Genomic DNA, 25,945 nt, shown 5'->3' with positions numbered 1-25,945 from the left:
CTTTGGATAGAGCAGCTTTGTAACAGTGTATTTGCAGAAACTGCAAGAGGATATTTGGAGCTCTTTGAAGCGTTCGTGGGAAACGGGACTATCTTCACATAAAAACGAGACAGAAGTGTTCTCTGAAACTGCTTTGTGTTGTATGCATTCAACTCACACAGGTGAACCTTTCTTTGGATAGAGCAGTTTGAAACACTCTTTTCGTAGAATCTGCAAGTGTTCATTCGGTGGGCTTTGAGGCCTATGGTGGAATAGGAAACATCTTCACATAAAACCTAGACAGAAGCATTCTTTGAAACTTCTTTATGATGTGTGCATTCAACTCACAGAGTTGAACCTTCCTTTTCATGGAGCAGTTTGGGAAGAGCCTTTGTGCAGCCTCTGCAAGTGGATATTTGGAGCTCTTTCAGGCCTTCGTTAGAAACGGGAATATCTTCCCATAAAAACTGGACAGAAGCATTCTCACAAACTGCTTTGTGATGTGTGTGTTCAACTCACAGAGTGGAACCTTTCCTGTGCTAGAGCAGTTTTGAAACACTCTTTTTGTAGAATCTGCAAGTGTTCGTTTGGAGCGCTTTGAGGCCTATGGTGGAAAAGGAAATATCTTCACATAGAAACGAGACAGAAGCCTTCTCAGAAACCTCTTTATGATGTGTGCATTCAACTCAGAGAGATAAGCCTTCCTTTTGATAGAGCAGTTATGAAACTCTGTTTTTGCAGAATCTGCAAGTGGATATTTGGAGCCCTTTCAGGCCTTCGTTGGAAACGGGAATATCTTCACATGAAAACGAAACAGAAGCGTTCTGTGAAACTGCTTTGTGTGGTATGAATCCAACTCACAGAGTTGAACACTTCTTTTGAAGGAGCAGTTTTGAAACACTCTTTTGGTAGAATCTGCAATTGTTCATTAGGAGCGCTTTGAGGCCTATGGTGGAAGACTAAATTCCTTCACATAATATCCAGACACAAGCATTCTCTGAAAGTTCTTTAGGATGTGTGCTTTCAACTCACAGTGTTCCACCTTTCTTTTGAAAGAGCAGTTTTGAAACACTCTTTTTAAAGTTTCTGCAAGTGGATATTTGGAGCTCTTTCAGGCCTTGGGTGGAAAGGTGAATATCTTCACACAAAAACTAGACAGAAGCATTCTCAGAAACTGCTTTGTGTTGTGTGCGCTCAACACACAGAGTTGAACCCTTCTTTTGATAGAGCACTTTAGAAACACTCTCTTTGCAGAATTTGCAAGTGTTCATTTGGAGCGCTTTGAAGCGTACGGTGGAAAAGGAAACAACTTCACATAAAAACTAAACGGAAGCACTCTAAGAAACAGCTTTCTGATGTGTGCATTCAACTAACAGAGTGGAACCTTCCTTTGGATAGAGCAGCTTTGTAACAGTGTATTTGCAGAAACTGCAAGAGGATATTTGGAGCTCTTTGAAGCGTTCGTGGGAAACGGGACTATCTTCACATAAAAACGAGACAGAAGTGTTCTCTGAAACTGCTTTGTGTTGTATGCGTTCAACTCACACAGGTGAACCTTTCTTTTGATAGAGCAGTTTGAAACACTCTTTTCGTAGAATCTGCAAGTGTTCATTCTGTGGGCTTTGAGGCCTATGGTGGAATAGGAAACATCTTCACATAAAACCTAGACAGAAGCATTCTTTGAAACTTCTTTATGATGTGTGCATTCAACTCACAGAGTTGAACCTTCCTTTTCATGGAGCAGTTTGGGAAGAGCCTTTGTGCAGCCTCTGCAAGTGGATATTTGGAGCTCTTTCAGGCCTTCGTTAGAAACGGGAATATCTTCCCATAAAAACTGGACTGAAGCATTCTCACAAACTGCTTTGTGATGTGTGTGTTCAACTCACAGAGTGGAACCTTTCCTTTGCTAGAGCAGTTTTGAAACACTCTTTTTGTAGAATCTGCAAGTGTTCGTTTGGAGCGCTTTGAGGCCTATGGTGGATAAGGAAATATCTTCACATAGAAACGAGACAGAAGCCTTCTCAGAAACCTCTTTATGATGTGTGCATTCAACTCAGAGAGATAAGCCTTCCTTTTGATAGAGCAGTTTTGAAACTCTGTTTTTGCAGAATCTGCAAGTGGATATTTGGAGCCCTTTCAGGCCTTCGTTGGAAACGGGAATATCTTCACATGAAAACGAAACAGAAGCGTTCTGTGAAACTGCTTTGTGTGGTATGAATCCAACTCACAGAGTTGAACACTTCTTTTGAAGGAGCAGTTTTGAAACACTCTTTTGGTAGAATCTGCAATTGTTCATTAGGAGCGCTTTGAGGCCTATGGTGGAAGACTAAATACCTTCACATAATATCCAGACACAAGCATTCTCTGAAAGTTCTTTAGGATGTGTGCTTTCAACTCACAGTGTTCCACCTTTCTTTTGAAAGAGCAGTTTTGAAACACTCTTTTTAAAGTTTCTACAAGTGGATATTTGGAGCTCTTTCAGGCCTTCGTTAGAAACGTGAATATCTTCACATAAAAACTAGACAGAAGCATTCTCAGAAACTGCTTTGTGTTGTGTGCGCTCAACACACAGAGTTGAACCCTGCTTTTGATAGAGCACTTTAGAAACACTCTCTTTGCAGAATTTGCAAGTGTTCATTTGGAGCGCTTTGAAGCGTACGGTGGAAAAGGAAACAACTTCACATAAAAACTAAACAGAAGCACTCTAAGAAACAGCTTTCTGATGTGTGCATTCAACTAACAGAGTGGAACCTTCCTTTGGATAGAGCAGCTTTGTAACAGTGTATTTGCAGAAACTGCAAGAGGATATTTGGAGCTCTTTGAAGCGTTCGTGGGAAACGGGACTATCTTCACATAAAAACGAGACAGAAGTGTTCTCTGAAGCTGCTTTGTGTTGTATGCATTCAACTCACACAGGTGAACCTTTCTTTGGATAGAGCAGTTTGAAACACTCTTTTCGTAGAATCTGCAAGTGTTCATTCGGTGGGCTTTGAGGCCTATGGTGGAATAGGAAACATCTTCATATAAAACCTAGACAGAAGCATTCTTTGAAACTTCTTTATGATGTGTGCATTCAACTCACAGAGTTGAACCTTCCTTTTCATGGAGCAGTTTGGGAAGAGCCTTTGTGCAGCCTCTGCAAGTGGATATTTGGAGCTCTTTCAGGCCTTCGTTAGAAACGGGAATATCTTCCCATAAAAACTGGACTGAAGCATTCTCACAAACTGCTTTGTGATGTGTGTGTTCAACTCACAGAGTGGAACCTTTCCTTTGCTAGAGCAGTTTTGAAACACTCTTTTTGTAGAATCTGCAAGTGTTCGTTTGGAGCGCTTTGAGGCCTATGGTGGAAAAGGAAATATCTTCACATAGAAACGAGACAGAAGCCTTCTCAGAAACCTCTTTATGATGTGTGCATTCAACTCAGAGACATAAGCCTTCCTTTTGATAGAGCAGTTTTGAAACTCTGTTTTTGCAGAATCTGCAAGTGGATATTTGGAGCCCTTTCAGGCCTTCGTTGGAAACGGGAATATCTTCACATGAAAACGAAACAGAAGCGTTCTGTGAAACTGCTTTGTGTAGTATGAATCCAACTCACAGAGTTGAACACTTCTTTTGAAGGAGCAGTTTTGAAACACTCTTTTGGTAGAATCTGCAGTTGTTCATTAGGAGCGCTTTGAGGCCTATGGTGGAAGACTAAATACCTTCACATAATATCCAGACACAAGCATTCTCTGGAAGTTCTTTAGGATGTGTGCTTTCAACTCACAGTGTTCCACCTTTCTTTTGAAAGAGCAGTTTTGAAACACTCCTTTTAAAGTTTCTGCAAGTGGATATTTGGAGCTCTTTCAGGCCTTGGTTGGAAAGGTGAATATCTTCACACAAAAACTAGGCAGAAGCATTCTCAGAAACTGCTTTCTGTTGTGTGCGCTCAACACACAGAGTTGAACCCTGCTTTTGATAGAGCACTTTAGAAACACTCTCTTTGCAGAATTTGCAAGTGTTCATTTGGAGCGCTTTGAAGCGTACGGTGGAAAAGGAAACAACTTCACATAAAAACTAAACAGAAGCACTCTAAGAAACAGCTTTCTGATGTGTGCATTCAACTAACAGAGTGGAACCTTCCTTTGGATAGAGCAGCTTTGTAACAGTGTATTTGCAGAAACTGCAAGAGGATATTTGGAGCTCTTTGAAGCGTTCGTGGGAAACGGGACTATCTTCACATAAAAACGAGACAGAAGTGTTCTCTGAAACTGCTTTGTGTTGTATGCATTCAACTCACACAGGTGAACCTTTCTTTGGATAGAGCAGTTTGAAACACTCTTTTCGTAGAATCTGCAAGTGTTCATTCGGTGGGCTTTGAGGCCTATGGTGGAATAGGAAACATCTTCACATAAAACCTAGACAGAAGCATTCTTTGAAACTTCTTTATGATGTGTGCATTCAACTCATAGAGTTGAACCTTCCTTTTCATGGAGCAGTTTGGGAAGAGCCTTTGTGCAGCCTCTGCAAGTGGATATTTGGAGCTCTTTCAGGCCTTCGTTAGAAACGGGAATATCTTCCCAGAAAAACTGGACAGAAGCATTCTCACAAACTGCTTTGTGATGTGTGTGTTCAACTCACAGAGTGGAACCTTTCCTTTGCTAGAGCAGTTTTGAAACACTCTTTTTGTAGAATCTGCAAGTGTTCGTTTGGAGCGCTTTGAGGCCTATGGTGGAAAAGGAAATATCTTCACATAGAAACGAGACAGAAGCCTTCTCAGAAACCTCTTTATGATGTGTGCATTCAACTCAGAGAGATAAGCCTTCCTTTTGATAGAGCAGTTTTGAAACTCTGTTTTTGCAGAATCTGCAAGTGGATATTTGGAGCCCTTTCAGGCCTTCGTTGGAAACGGGAATATCTTCACATGAAAACGAAACAGAAGCGTTCTGTGAAACTGCTTTGTGTGGTATGAATCCAACTCACAGAGTTGAACACTTCTTTTGAAGGAGCAGTTTTGAAACACTCTTTTGTTAGAATCTGCAATTGTTCATTAGGAGCGCTTTGAGGCCTATGGTGGAAGACTAAATACCTTCACATAATATCCAGACACAAGCATTCTCTGAAAGTTCTTTAGGATGTGTGCTTTCAACTCACAGTGTTCCACCTTTCTTTTGAAAGAGCAGTTTTGAAACACTCTTTTTAAAGTTTCTGCAAGTGGATATTTGGAGCTCTTTCAGGCCTTCGTTAGAAACGTGAATATCTTCACATAAAAACTAGACAGAAGCATTCTCAGAAACTGCTTTGTGTTGTGTGCGCTCAACACACAGAGTTGAACCCTGCTTTTGATAGAGCACTTTAGAAACACTCTCTTTGCAGAATTTGCAAGTGTTCATTTGGAGCGCTTTGAAGCGTACGGTGGAAAAGGAAACAACTTCACATAAAAACTAAACAGAAGCACTCTAAGAAACAGCTTTCTGATGTGTGCATTCAACTAACAGAGTGGAACCTTCCTTTGGATAGAGCAGCTTTGTAACAGTGTATTTGCAGAAACTGCAAGAGGATATTTGGAGCTCTTTGAAGCGTTCGTGGGAAACGGGACTATCTTCACATAAAAACGAGACAGAAGTGTTCTCTGAAACTGCTTTGTGTTGTATGCATTCAACTCACACAGGTGAACCTTTCTTTGGATAGAGCAGTTTGAAACACTCTTTTCGTAGAATCTGCAAGTGTTCATTCGGTGGGCTTTGAGGCCTATGGTGGAATAGGAAACATCTTCACATAAAACCTAGACAGAAGCATTCTTTGAAACTTCTTTATGATGTGTGCATTCAACTCACAGAGTTGAACCTTCCTTTTCATGGAGCAGTTTGGGAAGAGCCTTTGTGCAGCCTCTGCAAGTGGATATTTGGAGCTCTTTCAGGCCTTCGTTAGAAACGGGAATATCTTCCCATAAAAACTGGACAGAAGCATTCTCACAAACTGCTTTGTGATGTGTGTGTTCAACTCACAGAGTGGAACCTTTCCTGTGCTAGAGCAGTTTTGAAACACTCTTTTTGTAGAATCTGCAAGTGTTCGTTTGGAGCGCTTTGAGGCCTATGGTGGAAAAGGAAATATCTTCACATAGAAACGAGACAGAAGCATTCTCAGAAACCTCTTTATGATGTGTGCATTCAACTCAGAGAGATAAGCCTTCCTTTTGATAGAGCAGTTTTGAAACTCTGTTTTTGCAGAATCTGCAAGTGGATATTTGGAGCCCTTTCAGGCCTTCGTTGGAAACGGGAATATCTTCACATGAAAACGAAACAGAAGCGTTCTGTGAAACTGCTTTGTGTGGTATGAATCCAACTCACAGAGTTGAACACTTCTTTTGAAGGAGCAGTTTTGAAACACTCTTTTGGTAGAATCTGCAATTGTTCATTAGGAGCGCTTTGAGGCCTATGGTGGAAGACTAAATTCCTTCACATAATATCCAGACACAAGCATTCTCTGAAAGTTCTTTAGGATGTGTGCTTTCAACTCACAGTGTTCCACCTTTCTTTTGAAAGAGCAGTTTTGAAACACTCTTTTTAAAGTTTCTGCAAGTGGATATTTGGAGCTCTTTCAGGCCTTGGGTGGAAAGGTGAATATCTTCACACAAAAACTAGACAGAAGCATTCTCAGAAACTGCTTTGTGTTGTGTGCGCTCAACACACAGAGTTGAACCCTTCTTTTGATAGAGCACTTTAGAAACACTCTCTTTGCAGAATTTGCAAGTGTTCATTTGGAGCGCTTTGAAGCGTACGGTGGAAAAGGAAACAACTTCACATAAAAACTAAACGGAAGCACTCTAAGAAACAGCTTTCTGATGTGTGCATTCAACTAACAGAGTGGAACCTTCCTTTGGATAGAGCAGCTTTGTAACAGTGTATTTGCAGAAACTGCAAGAGGATATTTGGAGCTCTTTGAAGCGTTCGTGGGAAACGGGACTATCTTCACATAAAAAGGAGACAGAAGTGTTCTCTGAAACTGCTTTGTGTTGTATGCGTTCAACTCACACAGGTGAACCTTTCTTTTGATAGAGCAGTTTGAAACACTCTTTTCGTAGAATCTGCAAGTGTTCATTCTGTGGGCTTTGAGGCCTATGGTGGAATAGGAAACATCTTCACATAAAACCTAGACAGAAGCATTCTTTGAAACTTCTTTATGATGTGTGCATTCAACTCACAGAGTTGAACCTTCCTTTTCATGGAGCAGTTTGGGAAGAGCCTTTGTGCAGCCTCTGCAAGTGGATATCTGGAGCTCTTTCAGGCCTTCGTTAGAAACGGGAATATCTTCCCATAAAAACTGGACTGAAGCATTCTCACAAACTGCTTTGTGATGTGTGTGTTCAACTCACAGAGTGGAACCTTTCCTTTGCTAGAGCAGTTTTGAAACACTCTTTTTGTGGAATCTGCAAGTGTTCGTTTGGAGCGCTTTGAGGCCTATGGTGGAAAAGGAAATATCTTCACATAGAAACGAGACAGAAGCCTTCTCAGAAACCTCTTTATGATGTGTGCATTCAACTCAGAGAGATAAGCCTTCCTTTTGATAGAGCAGTTTTGAAACTCTGTTTTTGCAGAATCTGCAAGTGGATATTTGGAGCCCTTTCAGGCCTTCGTTGGAAACGGGAATATCTTCACATGAAAACGAAACAGAAGCGTTCTGTGAAACTGCTTTGTGTAGTATGAATCCAACTCACAGAGTTGAACACTTCTTTTGAAGGAGCAGTTTTGAAACACTCTTTTGGTAGAATCTGCAATTGTTCATTAGGAGCGCTTTGAGGCCTATGGTGGAAGACTAAATACCTTCACATAATATCCAGACACAAGCATTCTCTGAAAGATCTTTAGGATGTGTGCTTTCAACTCACAGTGTTCCACCTTTCTTTTGAAAGAGCAGTTTTGAAACACTCTTTTTAAAGTTTCTGCAAGTGGATATTTGGAGCTCTTTCAGGCCTTGGTTGGAAACGTGAATATCTTCACATAAAAACTAGACAGAAGCATTCTCAGAAACTGCTTTGTGTTGTGTGCGCTCAACACACAGAGTTGAACCCTGCTTTTGATAGAGCACTTTAGAAACACTCTCTTTGCAGAATTTTGCAAGTGTTCATTTGGAGCGCTTTGAAGCGTACGGTGGAAAAGGAAACAACTTCACATAAAAACTAAACAGAAGCACTCTAAGAAACAGCTTTCTGATGTGTGCATTCAACTAACAGAGTGGAACCTTCCTTTGGATAGAGCAGCTTTGTAACAGTGTATTTGCAGAAACTGCAAGAGGATATTTGGAGCTCTTTGAAGCGTTCGTGGGAAACGGGGCTATCTTCACATAAAAACGAGACAGAAGTGTTCTCTGAAACTGCTTTGTGTTGTATGCATTCAACTCACGCAGGTGAACCTTTCTTTGGATAGAGCAGTTTGAAACGCTCTTTTCGTAGAATCTGCAAGTGTTCATTCGGTGGGCTTTGAGGCCTATGGTGGAATAGGAAACATCTTCACATAAAACCTAGACAGAAGCATTCTTTGAAACTTCTTTATGATGTGTGCATTCAACTCACAGAGTTGAACCTTCCTTTTCATGGAGCAGTTTGGGAAGAGCCTTTGTGCAGCCTCTGCAAGTGGATATTTGGAGCTCTTTCAGGCCTTCGTTAGAAACGGGAATATCTTCCCAGAAAAACTGGACAGAAGCATTCTCACAAACTGCTTTGTGATGTGTGTGTTCAACTCACAGAGTGGAACCTTTCCTTTGCTAGAGCAGTTTTGAAACACTCTTTTTGTAGAATCTGCAAGTGTTCGTTTGGAGCGCTTTGAGGCCTATGGTGGAAAAGGAAATATCTTCACATAGAAACGAGACAGAAGCCTTCTCAGAAACCTCTTTATGATGTGTGCATTCAACTCAGAGAGATAAGCCTTCCTTTTGATAGAGCAGTTTTGAAACTCTGTTTTTGCAGTATCTGCAAGTGGATATTTGGAGCCCTTTCAGGCCTTCGTTGGAAACGGGAATATCTTCACATGAAAACGAAACAGAAGCGTTCTGTGAAACTGCTTTGTGTAGTATGAATCCAACTCACAGAGTTGAACACTTCTTTTGAAGGAGCAGTTTTGAAACACTCTTTTGGTAGAATCTGCAATTGTTCATTAGGAGCGCTTTGAGGCCTATGGTGGAAGACTAAATACCTTCACATAATATCCAGACACAAGCATTCTCTGAAAGTTCTTTAGGATGTGTGCCTTCAACTCACAGTGTTCCACCTTTCTTTTGAAAGAGCAGTTTTGAAACACTCTTTTTAAAGTTTCTGCAAGTGGATATTCGGAGCTCTTTCAGGCCTTGGTTGGAAAGGTGAATATCTTCACACAAAAACTAGACAGAAGCATTCTCAGAAACTGCTTTGTGTTGTGTGCGCTCAACACACAGAGTTGAACCCTGCTTTTGATAGAGCACTTTAGAAACACTCTCTTTGCAGAATTTGCAAGTGTTCATTTGGAGCGCTTTGAAGCGTACGGTGGAAAAGGAAACAACTTCACATAAAAACTAAACAGAAGCACTCTAAGAAACAGCTTTCTGATGTGTGCATTCAACTAACAGAGTGGAACCTTCCTTTGGATAGAGCAGCTTTGTAACAGTGTATTTGCAGAAACTGCTAGAGGATATTTGGAGCTCTTTGAAGCGTTCGTGGGAAACGGGACTATCTTCACATAAAAACGAGACAGAAGTGTTCTCTGAAACTGCTTTGTGTTGTATGCATTCAACTCACACAGGTGAACCTTTCTTTGGATAGAGCAGTTTGAAACGCTCTTTTCGTAGAATCTGCAAGTGTTCATTCTGTGGGCTTTGAGGCCTATGGTGGAATAGGAAACATCTTCACATAAAACCTAGACAGAAGCATTCTTTGAAACTTCTTTATGATGTGTGCATTCAACTCACAGAGTTGAACCTTCCTTTTCATGGAGCAGTTTGGGAAGAGCCTTTGTGCAGCCTCTGCAAGTGGATATTTGGAGCTCTTTCAGGCCTTCGTTAGAAACGGGTATATCTTCCCATAAAAACTGGACAGAAGCATTCTCACAAACTGCTTTGTGATGTGTGTGTTCAGCTCACAGAGCGGAACCTTTCCTTTGCTAGAGCAGTTTTGAAACACTCTTTTTGTAGAATCTGCAAGTGTTCGTTTGGAGCGCTTTGAAGCCTATGGTGGAAAAGGAAATATCTTCACATAGAAACGAGACAGAAGCCTTCTCAGAAACCTCTTTATGATGTGTGCATTCAACTCAGAGAGATAAGCCTTCCTTTTGATAGAGCAGTTTTGAAACTCTGTTTTTGCAGAATCTGCAAGTGGATATTTGGAGCCCTTTCAGGCCTTCGTTGGAAACGGGAATATCTTCACATGAAAACGAAACAGAAGCATTCTGTGAAACTGCTTTGTGTAGTATGAATCCAACTCACAGAGTTGAACACTTCTTTTGAAGGAGCAGTTTTGAAACACTCTTTTGGTACAATCTGCGATTGTTCATTAGGAGCGCTTTGAGGCCTATGGTGGAAGACTAAATACCTTCACATAATATCCAGACACAAGCATTCTCTGAAAGTTCTTTGGGATGTGTGCTTTCAACTCACAGTGTTCCACCTTTCTTTTGAAAGAGCAGTTTTGAAACACTCTTTTTAAAGTTTCTGCAAGTGGATATTTGGAGCTCTTTCAGGCCTTGGTTGGAAACGTGAATATCTTCACATAAAAACTAGACAGGAGAATTCTCAGGAACTGCTTTGTGTTGTGTGCACTCAACACACAGAGTTGAACCCTGCTTTTGATAGAGCACTTTAGAAACACTCTCTTTGCAGAATTTGCAAGTGTTCATTTGGAGCGCTTTGAAGCGTACGGTGGAAAAGGAAACAACTTCACATAAAAACTAAACAGAAGCACTCTAAGAAACAGCTTTCTGATGTGTGCATTCAACTAACAGAGTGGAACCTTCCTTTGCATAGAGCAGCTTTGTAACAGTGTATTTGCAGAAACTGCAAGAGGATATTTGGAGCTCTTTGAAGCGTTCGTGGGAAACGGGGCTATCTTCACATAAAAACGAGACAGAAGTGTTCTCTGAAACTGCTTTGTGTTGTATGCATTCAACTCACACAGGTGAACCTTTCTTTGGATAGAGCAGTTTGAAACGCTCTTTTCGTAGAATCTGCAAGTGTTCATTCGGTGGGCTTTGAGGCCTATGGTGGAATAGGAAACATCTTCACATAAAACCTAGACAGAAGCATTCTTTGAAACTTCTTTATGATGTGTGCATTCAACTCACAGAGTTGAACCTTCCTTTTCATGGAGCAGTTTGGGAAGAGCCTTTGTGCAGCCTCTGCAAGTGGATATTTGGAGCTCTTTCAGGCCTTCGTTAGAAACGGCAATATCTTCCCAGAAAAACTGGACAGAAGCATTCTCACAAACTGCTTTGTGATGTGTGTGTTCAACTCACAGAGTGGAACCTTTCCTTTGCTAGAGCAGTTTTGAAACACTCTTTTTGTAGAATCTGCAAGTGTTCGTTTGGAGCGCTTTGAGGCCTATGGTTGAAAAGGAAATATCTTCACATAGAAACGAGACAGAAGCCTTCTCAGAAACCTCTTTATGATGTGTGCATTCAAGTCAGGGAGATAAGCCTTCCTTTGGATAGAGCAGTTTTGAAACTCTGTTTTTGCAGAATCTGCAAGTGGATATTTGGAGCCCTTTCAGGCCTTCGTTGGAAACGGGAATATCTTCACATGAAAACGAAACAGAAGCGTTCTGTGAAACTGCTTTGTGTAGTATGAATCCAACTCACAGAGTTGAACACTTCTTTTGAAGGAGCAGTTTTGAAACACTCTTTTGGTAGAATATGCAATTGTTCATTGGGAGCGCTTTGAGGCCTATGGTGGAAGACTAAATACCTTCCCATAATATCCAGACACAAGCATTCTCTGAAAGTTCTTTAGGATGTGTGCTTTCAACTCACAGTGTTCCACCTTTCTTTTGAAAGAGCAGTTTTGAAACACTCTTTTTAAAGTTTCTGCAATTGGATATTTGGAGCTCTTTCAGGCCTTGGTTGGAAAGGTGAATATCTTCACACAAAAACTAGACAGAAGCATTCTCAGAAACTGCTTTGTGTTGTGTGCGCTCAACACACAGAGTTGAACCCTGCTTTTGATAGAGCACTTTAGAAACACTCTCTTTGCAGAATTTGCAAGTGTTCATTTGGAGCGCTTTGAAGCGTACGGTGGAAAAGGAAACAACTTCACATAAAAACTAAACAGAAGCACTCTAAGAAACAGCTTTCTGATGTGTGCATTCAACTAACAGAGTGGAACCTTCCTTTGGATAGAGCAGCTTTGTAACAGTGTATTTGCAGAAACTGCAAGAGGATATTTGGAGCTCTTTGAAGCGTTCGTGGGAAACGGGACTATCTTCACATAAAAACGAGACAGAAGTGTTCTCTGAAACTGCTTTGTGTTGTATGCATTCAACTCACACAGGTGAACCTTTCTTTGGATAGAGCAGTTTGAAACACTCTTTTCGTAGAATCTGCAAGTGTTCATTCGGTGGGCTTTGAGGCCTATGGTGGAATAGGAAACATCTTCACATAAAACCTAGACAGAAGCATTCTTTGAAACTTCTTTATGATGTGTGCATTCAACTCACAGAGTTGAACCTTCCTTTTCATGGAGCAGTTTGGGAAGAGCCTTTGTGCAGCCTCTGCAAGTGGATATTTGGAGCTCTTTCAGGCCTTCGTTAGAAACGGGAATATCTTCCCATAAAAACTGGACAGAAGCATTCTCACAAACTGCTTTGTGATGTGTGTGTTCAACTCACAGAGTGGAACCTTTCCTTTGCTAGAGCAGTTTTGAAACACTCTTTTTGTAGAATCTGCAAGTGTTCGTTTGGAGCGCTTTGAGGCCTATGGTGGAAAAGGAAATATCTTCACATAGAAACGAGACAGAAGCATTCTCAGAAACCTCTTTATGATGTGTGCATTCAACTCAGAGAGATAAGTCTTCCTTTTGATAGAGCAGTTTTGAAACTCTGTTTTTGCAGAATCTGCAAGTGGATATTTGGAGCCCTTTCAGGCCTTCGTTGGAAACAGGAATATCTTCACATGAAAACGAAACAGAAGCGTTCTGTGAAACTGCTTTGTGTAGTATGAATCCAACTCACAGAGTTGAACACTTCTTTTGAAGGAGCAGTTTTGAAACACTCTTTTGGTAGAATCTGCAATTGTTCATTAGGAGCGCTTTGAGGCCTATGGTGGAAGACTAAATTCCTTCCCTTAATATCCAGACACAAGCATTCTCTGAAAGTTCTTTACGATGTGTGCTTTCAACTCACAGTGTTCCACCTTTCTTTTGAAAGAGCAGTTTTGAAACACTCTTTTTAAAGTTTCTGCAAGTGGATATTTGGAGCTCTTTCAGGCCTTGGGTGGAAAGGTGAATATCTTCACACAAAAACTAGACAGAAGCATTCTCAGAAACAGCTTTGTGTTGTGTGCGCTCAACACACAGAGTTGAACCCTTCTTTTGATAGAGCACCTTAGAAACACTCTCTTTGCAGAATTTGCAAGTGTTCATTTGGAGCGCTTTGAAGCGTACGGTGGAAAAGGAAACAACTTCACATAAAAACTAAACGGAAGCACTCTAAGAAACAGCTTTCTGATGTGTGCATTCAACTAACAGAGTGGAACCTTCCTTTGGATAGAGCAGCTTTGTAACAGTGTATTTGCAGAAACTGCAAGAGGATATTTGGAGCTCTTTGAAGCGTTCGTGGGAAACGGGACTATCTTCACATAAAAACGAGACAGAAGTGTTCTCTGAAACTGCTTTGTGTTGTATGCGTTCAACTCACACAGGTGAACCTTTCTTTGGATAGAGCAGTTTGAAACACTCTTTTCGTAGGATCTGCAAGTGTTCATTCGGTGGGCTTTGAGGCCTATGGTGGAATAGGAAACATCTTCACATAAAACCTAGACAGAAGCATTCTTTGAAAATTCTTTATGATGTGTGCATTCAACTCACAGAGTTGAACCTTCCTTTTCATGGAGCAGTTTGGGAAGAGCCTTTGTGCAGCCTCTGCAAGTGGATATTTGGAGCTCTTTCAGGCCTTCGTTAGAAACGGGAATATCTTCCCATAAAAACTGGACAGAAGCATTCTCACAAACTGCTTTGTGATGTGTGTGTTCAACTCACCGAGTGGAACCTTTCCTTTGCTAGAGCAGTTTTTAAACACTCTTTTTGTAGAATCTGCAAGTGTTCGTTTGGAGCGCTTTGAGGCCTATGGTGGAAAAGGAAATATCTTCACATAGAAACGAGACAGAAGCCTTCTCAGAAACCTCTTTATGATGTGTGCATTCAACTCAGAGAGATAAGCCTTCCTTTTGATAGAGCAGTTTTGAAACTCTGTTTTTGCAGAATCTGCAAGTGGATATTTGGAGCCCTTTCAGGCCTTCGTTGGAAACGGGAATATCTTCACATGAAAACGAAACAGAAGCGTTCTGTGAAACTGCTTTGTGTGGTATGAATCCAACTCACAGATTTGAACACTTCTTTTGAAGGAGCAGTTTTGAAACACTCTTTTGGTAGAATCTGCAATTGTTCATTAGGAGCGCTTTGAGGCCTATGGTGGAAGACTAAATACCTTCACATAATATCCAGACACAAGCATTCTCTGAAAGTTCTTTAGGATGTGTGCTTTCAACTCACAGTGTTCCACCTTTCTTTTGAAAGAGCAGTTTTGAAACACTCTTTTTAAAGTTTCTGCAAGTGGATATTTGGAGCTCTCTCAGGCCTTGGGTGGAAAGGTGAATATCTTCACATAAAAACTAGACAGAAGCATTCTGAGAAACTGCTTTGTGTTGTGTGCGCTCAACACACAGAGTTGAACCCTGCTTTTGATAGAGCACTTTAGAAACACTCTCTTTGCAGAATTTGCAAGTGTTCATTTGGAGCGCTTTGAAGCGTACGGTGGAAAAGGAAACAACTTCACATAAAAACTAAACAGAAGCACTCTAAGAAACAGCTTTCTGATGTGTGCATTCAACTAACAGAGTGGAACCTTCCTTTGGATAGAGCAGCTTTGTAACAGTGTATTTGCAGAAACTGCAAGAGGATATTTGGAGCTCTTTGAAGCGTTCGTGGGAAACGGGACTATCTTCACATAAAAACGAGACAGAAGTGTTCTCTGAAACTGCTTTGTGTTGTATGCATTCAACTCACACAGGTGAACCTTTCTTTGGATAGAGCAGTTTGAAACGCTCTTTTCGTAGAATCTGCAAGTGTTCATTCGGTGGGCTTTGAGGCCTATGGTGGAATAGGAAACATCTTCACATAAAACCTAGACAGAAGCATTCTTTGAAACTTCTTTATGATGTGTGCATTCAACTCACAGAGTTGAACCTTCCTTTTCATGGAGCAGTTTGGGAAGAGCCTTTGTGCAGCCTCTGCAAGTGGATATTTGGAGCTCTTTCAGGCCTTCGTTAGAAACGGGAATATCTTCCCATAAAAACTGGACAGAAGCATTCTCACAAACTGCTTTGTGATGTGTGTGTTCAACTCACAGAGTGGAACCTTTCCTTTGCTAGAGCAGTTTTGAAACACTCTTTTTGTAGAATCTGCAAGTGTTCGTTTGGAGCGCTTTGAGGCCTATGGTGGAAAAGGAAATATCTTCACATAGAAACGAGACAGAAGCCTTCTCAGAAACCTCTTTATGATGTGTGCATTCAACTCAGAGAGATAAGCCTTCCTTTTGATAGAGCAGTTTTGAAACTCTGTTTTTGCAGAATCTGCAAGTGGATATTTGGAGCCCTTTCAGGCCTTCGTTGGAAACGGGAATATCTTCACATGAAAACGAAACAGAAGCGTTCTGTGAAACTGCTTTGTGTGGTATGAATCCAACTCACAGAGTTGAACACTTCTTTTGAAGGAGCAGTTTTGAAACACTCTTTTGGTAGAATCTGCAATTGTTCATTAGGAGCGCTTTGAGGCCTATGGTGGAAGACTAAATACCTTCACATAATATCCAGACACAAGCATTCTCTGAAAGTTCTTTAGGATGTGTGCTTTCAACTCACAGTGTTCCACCTTTCTTTTGAAAGAGCAGTTTTGAAACACTCTTTTTAAAGTTTCTGCAAGTGGATATTTGGAGCTCTTTCAGGCCTTCGTTAGAAACGTGAATATCTTCACATAAAAACTAGACAGAAGCATTCTCAGAAACTGCTTTGTGTTGTGTGCGCTCAACACACAGAGTTGAACCCTGCTTTTGATAGAGCACTTTAGAAACACTCTCTTTGCAGAATTTGCAAGTGTTCATTTGGAGCGCTTTGAAGCGTACGGTGGAAAAGGAAACAACTTCACATAAAAACTAAACAGAAGCACTCTAAGAAACAGCTTTCTGATGTGTGCATTCAACTAACAGAGTGGAACCTTCCTTTGGATAGAGCAGCTTTGTAACAGTGTATTTGCAGAAACTGCAAGAGGATATTTGGAGCTCTTTGAAGCGTTCGTGGGAAACGGGACTATCTTCACATAAAAACGAGACAGAAGTGTTCTCTGAAACTGCTTTGTGTTGTATGCATTCAACTCACACAGGTGAACCTTTCTTTGGATAGAGCAGTTTGAAACACTCTTTTCGTAGAATCTGCAAGTGTTCATTCGGTGGGCTTTGAGGCCTATGGTGGAATAGGAAACATCTTCACATAAAACCTAGACAGAAGCATTCTTTGAAACTTCTTTATGATGTGTGCATTCAACTCACAGAGTTGAACCTTCCTTTTCATGGAGCAGTTTGGGAAGAGCCTTTGTGCAGCCTCTGCAAGTGGATATTTGGAGCTCTTTCAGGCCTTCGTTAGAAACGGGAATATCTTCCCATAAAAACTGGACAGAAGCATTCTCACAAACTGCTTTGTGATGTGTGTGTTCAACTCACAGAGTGGAACCTTTCCTGTGCTAGAGCAGTTTTGAAACACTCTTTTTGTAGAATCTGCAAGTGTTCGTTTGGAGCGCTTTGAGGCCTATGGTGGAAAAGGAAATATCTTCACATAGAAACGAGACAGAAGCCTTCTCAGAAACCTCTTTATGATGTGTGCATTCAACTCAGAGAGATAAGCCTTCCTTTTGATAGAGCAGTTTTGAAACTCTGTTTTTGCAGAATCTGCAAGTGGATATTTGGAGCCCTTTCAGGCCTTCGTTGGAAACGGGAATATCTTCACATGAAAACGAAACAGAAGCGTTCTGTGAAACTGCTTTGTGTGGTATGAATCCAACTCACAGATTTGAACACTTCTTTTGAAGGAGCAGTTTTGAAACACTCTTTTGGTAGAATCTGCAATTGTTCATTAGGAGCGCTTTGAGGCCTATGGTGGAAGACTAAATTCCTTCACATAATATCCAGACACAAGCATTCTCTGAAAGTTCTTTAGGATGTGTGCTTTCAACTCACAGTGTTCCACCTTTCTTTTGAAAGAGCAGTTTTGAAACACTCTTTTTAAAGTTTCTGCAAGTGGATATTTGGAGCTCTTTCAGGCCTTGGGTGGAAAGGTGAATATCTTCACACAAAAACTAGACAGAAGCATTCTCAGAAACTGCTTTGTGTTGTGTGCGCTCAACACACAGAGTTGAACCCTTCTTTTGATAGAGCACTTTAGAAACACTCTCTTTGCAGAATTTGCAAGTGTTCATTTGGAGCGCTTTGAAGCGTACGGTGGAAAAGGAAACAACTTCACATAAAAACTAAACGGAAGCACTCTAAGAAACAGCTTTCTGATGTGTGCATTCAACTAACAGAGTGGAACCTTCCTTTGGATAGAGCAGCTTTGTAACAGTGTATTTGCAGAAACTGCAAGAGGATATTTGGAGCTCTTTGAAGCGTTCGTGGGAAACGGGACTATCTTCACATAAAAAGGAGACAGAAGTGTTCTCTGAAACTGCTTTGTGTTGTATGCGTTCAACTCACACAGGTGAACCTTTCTTTGGATAGAGCAGTTTGAAACACTCTTTTCGTAGAATCTGCAAGTGTTCATTCGGTGGGCTTTGAGGCCTATGGTGGAATAGGAAACATCTTCACATAAAACCTAGAGAGAAGCATTCTTTGAAACTTCTTTATGATGTGTGCATTCAACTCACAGAGTTCAACCTTCCTTTTCATGGAGCAGTTTGGGATGAGCCTTTGTGCAGCCTCTGCAAGTGGATATTTGGAGCTCTTTCAGGCCTTCGTTAGAAACGGGAATATCTTCCCATAAAAACTGGACTGAAGCATTCTCACAAACTGCTTTGTGATGTGTGTGTTCAACTCACAGAGTGGAACCTTTCCTTTGCTAGAGCAGTTTTGAAACACTCTTTTTGTAGAATCTGCAAGTGTTCGTTTGGAGCGCTTTGAGGCCTATGGTGGAAAAGGAAATATCTTCACATAGAAACGAGACAGAAGCCTTCTCAGAAACCTCTTTATGATGTGTGCATTCAACTCAGAGAGATAAGCCTTCCTTTTGATAGAGCAGTTTTGAAACTCTGTTTTTGCAGAATCTGCAAGTGGATATTTGGAGCCCTTTCAGGCCTTCGTTGGAAACGGGAATATCTTCACATGAAAACGAAAAAGAAGCGTTCTGTGAAACTGCTTTGTGTGGTATGAATCCAACTCACAGAGTTGAACACTTCTTTTGAAGGAGCAGTTTTGAAACACTCTTTTGGTAGAATCTGCAATTGTTCATTAGGAGCGCTTTGAGGCCTATGGTGGAAGACTAAATACCTTCCCATAATATCCAGACACAAGCATTCTCTGAAAGTTCTTTAGGATGTGTGCTTTCAACTCACAGTGTTCCACCTTTCTTTTGAAAGAGCAGTTTTGAAACACTCTTTTTAAAGTTTCTGCAAGTGGATATTTGGAGCTCTTTCAGGCCTTGGTTGGAAAGGTGAATATCTTCACACAAAAACTAGACAGAAGCATTCTCAGAAACTGCTTTGTGTTGTGTGCGCTCAACACACAGAGTTGAACCCTGCTTTTGATAGAGCACTTTAGAAACACTCTCTTTGCAGAATTTGCAAGTGTTCATTTGGAGCGCTTTGAAGCGTACGGTGGAAAAGGAAACAACTTCACATAAAAACTAAACAGAAGCACTCTAAGAAACAGCTTTCTGATGTGTGCATTCAACTAACGGAGTGGAACCTTCCTTTGGATAGAGCAGCTTTGTAACAGTGTATTTGCAGAAACTGCAAGAGGATATTTGGAGCTCTTTGAAGCGTTCGTGGGAAACGGGACTATCTTCACATAAAAACGAGACAGAAGTGTTCTCTGAAACTGCTTTGTGTTGTATGCATTCAACTCACACAGGTGAACCTTTCTTTGGATAGAGCAGTTTGAAACACTCTTTTCGTAGAATCTGCAAGTGTTCATTCGGTGGGCTTTGAGGCCTATGGTGGAATAGGAAACATCTTCACATAAAACCTAGACAGAAGCATTCTTTGAAACTTCTTTATGATGTGTGCATTCAACTCACAGAGTTGAACCTTCCTTTTCATGGAGCAGTTTGGGAAGAGCCTTTGTGCAGCCTCTGCAAGTGGATATTTGGAGCTCTTTCAGGCCTTCGTTAGAAACGGGAATATCTTCCCATAAAAACTGGTCTGAAGCATTCTCACAAACTGCTTTGTGATGTGTGTGTTCAACTCACAGAGTGGAACCTTTCCTTTGCTAGAGCAGTTTTGAAACACTCTTTTTGTAGAATCTGCAAGTGTTCGTTTGGAGCGCTTTGAGGCCTATGGTGGAAAAGGAAATATCTTCACATAGAAACGAGACAGAAGCCTTCTCAGAAACCTCTTTATGATCTGTGCATTCAACTCAGAGAGATAAGCCTTCCTTTTGATAGAGCAGTTTTGAAACTCTGTTTTTGCAGAATCTGCAAGTGGATATTTGGAGCCCTTTCAGGCCTTCGTTGGAAACGGGAATATCTTCACATGAAAACGAAACAGAAGCGTTCTGTGAAACTGCTTTGTGTAGTATGAATCCAACTCACAGAGTTGAACACTTCTTTTGAAGGAGCAGTTTTGAAACACTCTTTTGGTAGAATCTGCAGTTGTTCATTAGGAGCGCTTTGAGGCCTATGGTGGAAGACTAAATACCTTCACATAATATCCAGACACAAGCATTCTCTGGAAGTTCTTTAGGATGTGTGCTTTCAACTCACAGTGTTCCACCTTTCTTTTGAAAGAGCAGTTTTGAAACACTCTTTTTAAAGTTTCTGCAAGTGGATATTTGGAGCTCTTTCAGGCCTTGGTTGGAAAGGTGAATATCTTCACACAAAAACTAGACAGAAGCATTCTCAGAAACTGCTTTGTGTTGTGTGCGCTCAACACACAGAGTTGAACCCTGCTTTTGATAGAGCACTTTAGAAACACTCTCTTTGCAGAATTTGCAAGTGTTCATTTGGAGCGCTTTGAAGCGTACGGTGGAAAAGGAAACAACTTCACATAAAAACTAAACAGAAGCACTCTAAGAAACAGCTTTCTGATGTGTGCATTCAACTAACAGAGTGGAACCTTCCTTTGGATAGAGCAGCTTTGTAACAGTGTATTTGCAGAAACTGCAAGAGGATATTTGGAGCTCTTTGAAGCGTTCGTGGGAAACGGGACTATCTTCACATAAAAACGAGACAGAAGTGTTCTCTGAAACTGCTTTGTGTTGTATGCATTCAACTCACACAGGTGAACCTTTCTTTGGATAGAGCAGTTTGAAACACTCTTTTCGTAGAATCTGCAAGTGTTCATTCGGTGGGCTTTGAGGCCTATGGTGGAATAGGAAACATCTTCACATAAAACCTAGACAGAAGCATTCTTTGAAACTTCTTTATGATGTGTGCATTCAACTCACAGAGTTGAACCTTCCTTTTCATGGAGCAGTTTGGGAAGAGCCTTTGTGCAGCCTCTGCAAGTGGATATTTGGAGCTCTTTCAGGCCTTCGTTAGAAACGGGAATATCTTCCCATAAAAACTGGACAGAAGCATTCTCACAAACTGCTTTGTGATGTGTGTGTTCAACTCACAGAGTGGAACCTTTCCTTTGCTAGAGCAGTTTTGAAACACTCTTTTTGTAGAATCTGCAAGTGTTCGTTTGGAGCGCTTTGAGGCCTATGGTGGAAAAGGAAATATCTTCACATAGAAACGAGACAGAAGCCTTCTCAGAAACCTCTTTATGATGTGTGCATTCAACTCAGAGAGATAAGCCTTCCTTTTGATAGAGCAGTTTTGCAACTCTGTTTTTGCAGAATCTGCAAGTGGATATTTGGAGCCCTTTCAGGCCTTCGTTGGAAACGGGAATATCTTCCCATGAAAACGCTGAACAGACACATCTCAAAAGAAGACATTTATGCAGCCAAAAAACACATGAAAAAATGCTCACCATCACTGGCCATCAGAGAAATGCAAATCAAAACCACAATGAGATACCATCTCACACCAGTTAGAATGGCAATCATTAAAAAGTCAGGAAACAACAGGTGCTGGAGAGGATGTGGAGAAATAGGAACACTTTTACACTGTTGGTGGGACTGTAAACTAGTTCAACCCTTGTGGAAGTCAGTGTGGCGATTCCTCAGGGATCTAGAACTAGAAATTCCATTTGACCCAGCCATCCCATTACTGGGTATATACCCAAAGGACTATAAATCATGCTGCTATAAAGACACATGCACACGTATGTTTATTGCGGCATTATTCACAATAGCAAAGACTTGGAACCAACCCAAATGTCCAACAATGATAGACTGGATTAAGAAAATGTGGCACATATACACCATGGAATACTATGCAGCCATAAAAAATGATGAGTTCACGTCCTTTGTAGGGACATGGATGAAATTGGAAATCATCATTCTCAGTAAACTATCGCAAGAACAAAAAACCAAACACCGCATATTCTCACTCATAGGTGAGAATTGAACAATGAGAACACATGGACACAGGAAGGGGAACATCACACTTCGGGGACTGTTGTGGGGTGGGGGGAGGGGGGAGGGATAGCATTGGGAGATATACCAAATGCTAGATGACGAGTTGGTGGGTGCAGCGCACCAGCATGGCACATGTATACATATGTAACTTACCTGCACGTTGCGCACATGTACCATAGAGCCTAAAGTATAATAATAATAATAATAATAATAATAATAAAAAAAAAGAGAAAAAAATAAAAATAAAAAATAAAAAAAAAAAAAAAAAGAAATGCTAAGTAAAAAAAAAAAAAAAAAAAAAAAAAAAAAAGAAAACGAAACAGAAGCGTTCTGTGAAACTGCTTTGTGTAGTATGAATCCAACTCACAGAGTTGAACACTTCTTTTGAAGGAGCAGTTTTGAAACACTCTTTTGGTAGAATCTGCAATTGTTCATTAGGAGCGCTTTGAGGCCTATGGTGGAAGACTAAATACCTTCACATAATATCCAGAAACAAGCATTCTCTGGAAGTTCTTTAGGATGTGTGCTTTCAACTCACAGTGTTCCACCTTTCTTTTGAAAGAGCAGTTTTGAAACACTCTTTTTAAAGTTTCTGCAAGTGGATATTTGGAGCTCTTTCAGGCCTTGGTTGGAAAGGTGAATATCTTCACACAAAAACTAGACAGAAGCATTCTCAGAAACTGCTTTGTGTTGTGTGCGCTCAACACACAGAGTTGAACCCTGCTTTTGATAGAGCACTTTAGAAACACTCTCTTTGCAGAATTTGCAAGTGTTCATTTGGAGCTCTTTGAAGCGTACGGTGGAAAAGGAAACAACTTCACATAAAAACTAAACGGAAGCACTCTAAGAAACAGCTTTCTGATGTGTGCATTCAACTAACAGAGTGGAACCTTCCTTTGGATAGAGCAGCTTTGTAACAGTGTATTTGCAGAAACTGCAAGAGGATATTTGGAGCTCTTTGAAGCGTTCGTGGGAAACGGGACTATCTTCACATAAAAACGAGACAGAAGTGTTCTCTGAAACTGCTTTGTGTTGTATGCATTCAACTCACACAGGTGAACCTTTCTTTGGATAGAGCAGTTTGAAACACTCTTTTCGTAGAATCTGCAAGTGTTCATTCGGTGGGCTTTGAGGCCTATGGTGGAATAGGAAACATCTTCACATAAAACCTAGACAGAAGCATTCTTTGAAACTTCTTTATGATGTGTGCATTCAACTCACAGAGTTGAACCTTCCTTTTCATGGAGCAGTTTGGGAAGAGCCTTTGTGCAGCCTCTGCAAGTGGATATTTGGAGCTCTTTCAGGCCTTCGTTAGAAACGGGAATATCTTCCCATAAAAACTGGACAGAAGCATTCTCACAAACTGCTTTGTGATGTGTGTGTTCAACTCACAGAGTGGAACCTTTCCTTTGCTAGAGCAGTTTTGAAACACTCTTTTTGTAGAATCTGCAAGTGTTCGTTTGGAGCGCTTTGAGGCCTATGGTGGAAAAGGAAATATCTTCACATAGAAACGAGACAGAAGCCTTCTCAGAAACCTCTTTATGATGTGTGCATTCAACTCAGAGAGATAAGCCTTCCTTTTGATAGAGCAGTTTTGCAACTCTGTTTTTGCAGAATCTGCAAGTGGATATTTGGAGCCCTTTCAGGCCTTCGTTGGAAACGGGAATATCTTCCCATGAAAACGCTGAACAGACACATCTCAAAAGAAGACATTTATGCAGCCAAAAAACACATGAAAAAATGCTCACCATCACTGGCCATCAGAGAAATGCAAATCAAAACCACAATGAGATACCATCTCACACCAGTTAGAATGGCAATCATTAAAAAGTCAGGAAACAACAGGTGCTGGAGAGGATGTGGAGAAATAGGAACACTTTTACACTGTTGGTGGGACTGTAAACTAGTTCAACCCTTGTGGAAGTCAGTGTGGCGATTCCTCAGGGATCTAGAACTAGAAATTCCATTTGACCCAGCCATCCCATTACTGGGTATATACCCAAAGGACTATAAATCATGCTGCTATAAAGACACATGCACACGTATGTTTATTGCGGCATTATTCACAATAGCAAAGACTTGGAACCAACCCAAATGTCCAACAATGATAGACTGGATTAAGAAAATGTGGCACATATACACCATGGAATACTATGCAGCCATAAAAAATGATGAGTTCACGTCCTTTGTAGGGACATGGATGAAATTGGAAATCATCATTCTCAGTAAACTATCGCAAGAACAAAAAACCAAACACCGCATATTCTCACTCATAGGTGAGAATTGAACAATGAGAACACATGGACACAGGAAGGGGAACATCACACTTCGGGGACTGTTGTGGGGTGGGGGGAGGGGGGAGGGATAGCATTGGGAGATATACCTAATGCTAGATGACGAGTTGGTGGGTGCAGCGCACCAGCATGGCACATGTATACATATGTAACTTACCTGCACGTTGCGCACATGTACCATAGAGCCTAAAGTATAATAATAATCATAATAATAATAATAATAAAAAAAAAGAGAAAAAAATAAAAATAAAAAATAAAAAAAAAAAAAAAAAAGAAATGCTAAGTAAAAAAAAAAAAAAAAAAAAAAAAAAAAAAAGAAAACGAAACAGAAGCGTTCTGTGAAACTGCTTTGTGTAGTATGAATCCAACTCACAGAGTTGAACACTTCTTTTGAAGGAGCAGTTTTGAAACACTCTTTTGGTAGAATCTGCAATTGTTCATTAGGAGCGCTTTGAGGCCTATGGTGGAAGACTAAATACCTTCACATAATATCCAGACACAAGCATTCTCTGGAAGTTCTTTAGGATGTGTGCTTTCAACTCACAGTGTTCCACCTTTCTTTTGAAAGAGCAGTTTTGAAACACTCTTTTTAAAGTTTCTGCAAGTGGATATTTGGAGCTCTTTCAGGCCTTGGTTGGAAAGGTGAATATCTTCACACAAAAACTAGACAGAAGCATTCTCAGAAACTGCTTTGTGTTGTGTGCGCTCAACACACAGAGTTGAACCCTGCTTTTGATAGAGCACTTTAGAAACACTCTCTTTGCAGAATTTGCAAGTGTTCATTTGGAGCGCTTTGAAGCGTACGGTGGAAAAGGAAACAACTTCACATAAAAACTAAACAGAAGCACTCTAAGAAACAGCTTTCTGATGTGTGCATTCAACTAACAGAGTGGAACCTTCCTTTGGATAGAGCAGCTTTGTAACAGTGTATTTGCAGAAACTGCAAGAGGATATTTGGAGCTCTTTGAAGCGTTCGTGGGAAACGGGACTATCTTCACATAAAAACGAGACAGAAGTGTTCTCTGAAACTGCTTTGTGTTGTATGCATTCAACTCACACAGGTGAACCTTTCTTTGGATAGAGCAGTTTGAAACACTCTTTTCGTAGAATCTGCAAGTGTTCATTCGGTGGGCTTTGAGGCCTATGGTGGAATAGGAAACATCTTCACATAAAACCTAGACAGAAGCATTCTTTGAAACTTCTTTATGATGTGTGCATTCAACTCACAGAGTTGAACCTTCCTTTTCATGGAGCAGTTTGGGAAGAGCCTTTGTGCAGCCTCTGCAAGTGGATATTTGGAGCTCTTTCAGGCCTTCGTTAGAAACGGGAATATCTTCCCATAAAAACTGGACTGAAGCATTCTCACAAACTGCTTTGTGATGTGTGTGTTCAACTCACAGAGTGGAACCTTTCCTGTGCTAGAGCAGTTTTGAAACACTCTTTTTGTAGAATCTGCAAGTGTTCGTTTGGAGCGCTTTGAGGCCTATGGTGGAAAAGGAAATATCTTCACATAGAAACGAGACAGAAGCCTTCTCAGAAACCTCTTTATGATGTGTGCATTCAACTCAGAGAGATAAGCCTTCCTTTTGATAGAGCAGTTTTGCAACTCTGTTTTTGCAGAATCTGCAAGTGGATATTTGGAGCCCTTTCAGGCCTTCGTTGGAAACGGGAATATCTTCCCATGAAAACGAAACAGAAGCGTTCTGTGAAACTGCTTTGTGTAGTATGAATCCAACTCACA

The sequence above is a fragment of the Pongo abelii genome, chromosome X (assembly GCF_028885655.2).
Source record: "Pongo abelii isolate AG06213 chromosome X, NHGRI_mPonAbe1-v2.0_pri, whole genome shotgun sequence".
NCBI lineage: Eukaryota > Metazoa > Chordata > Mammalia > Primates > Hominidae > Pongo > Pongo abelii.
This window is presented reverse-complemented; position numbering follows the sequence as displayed.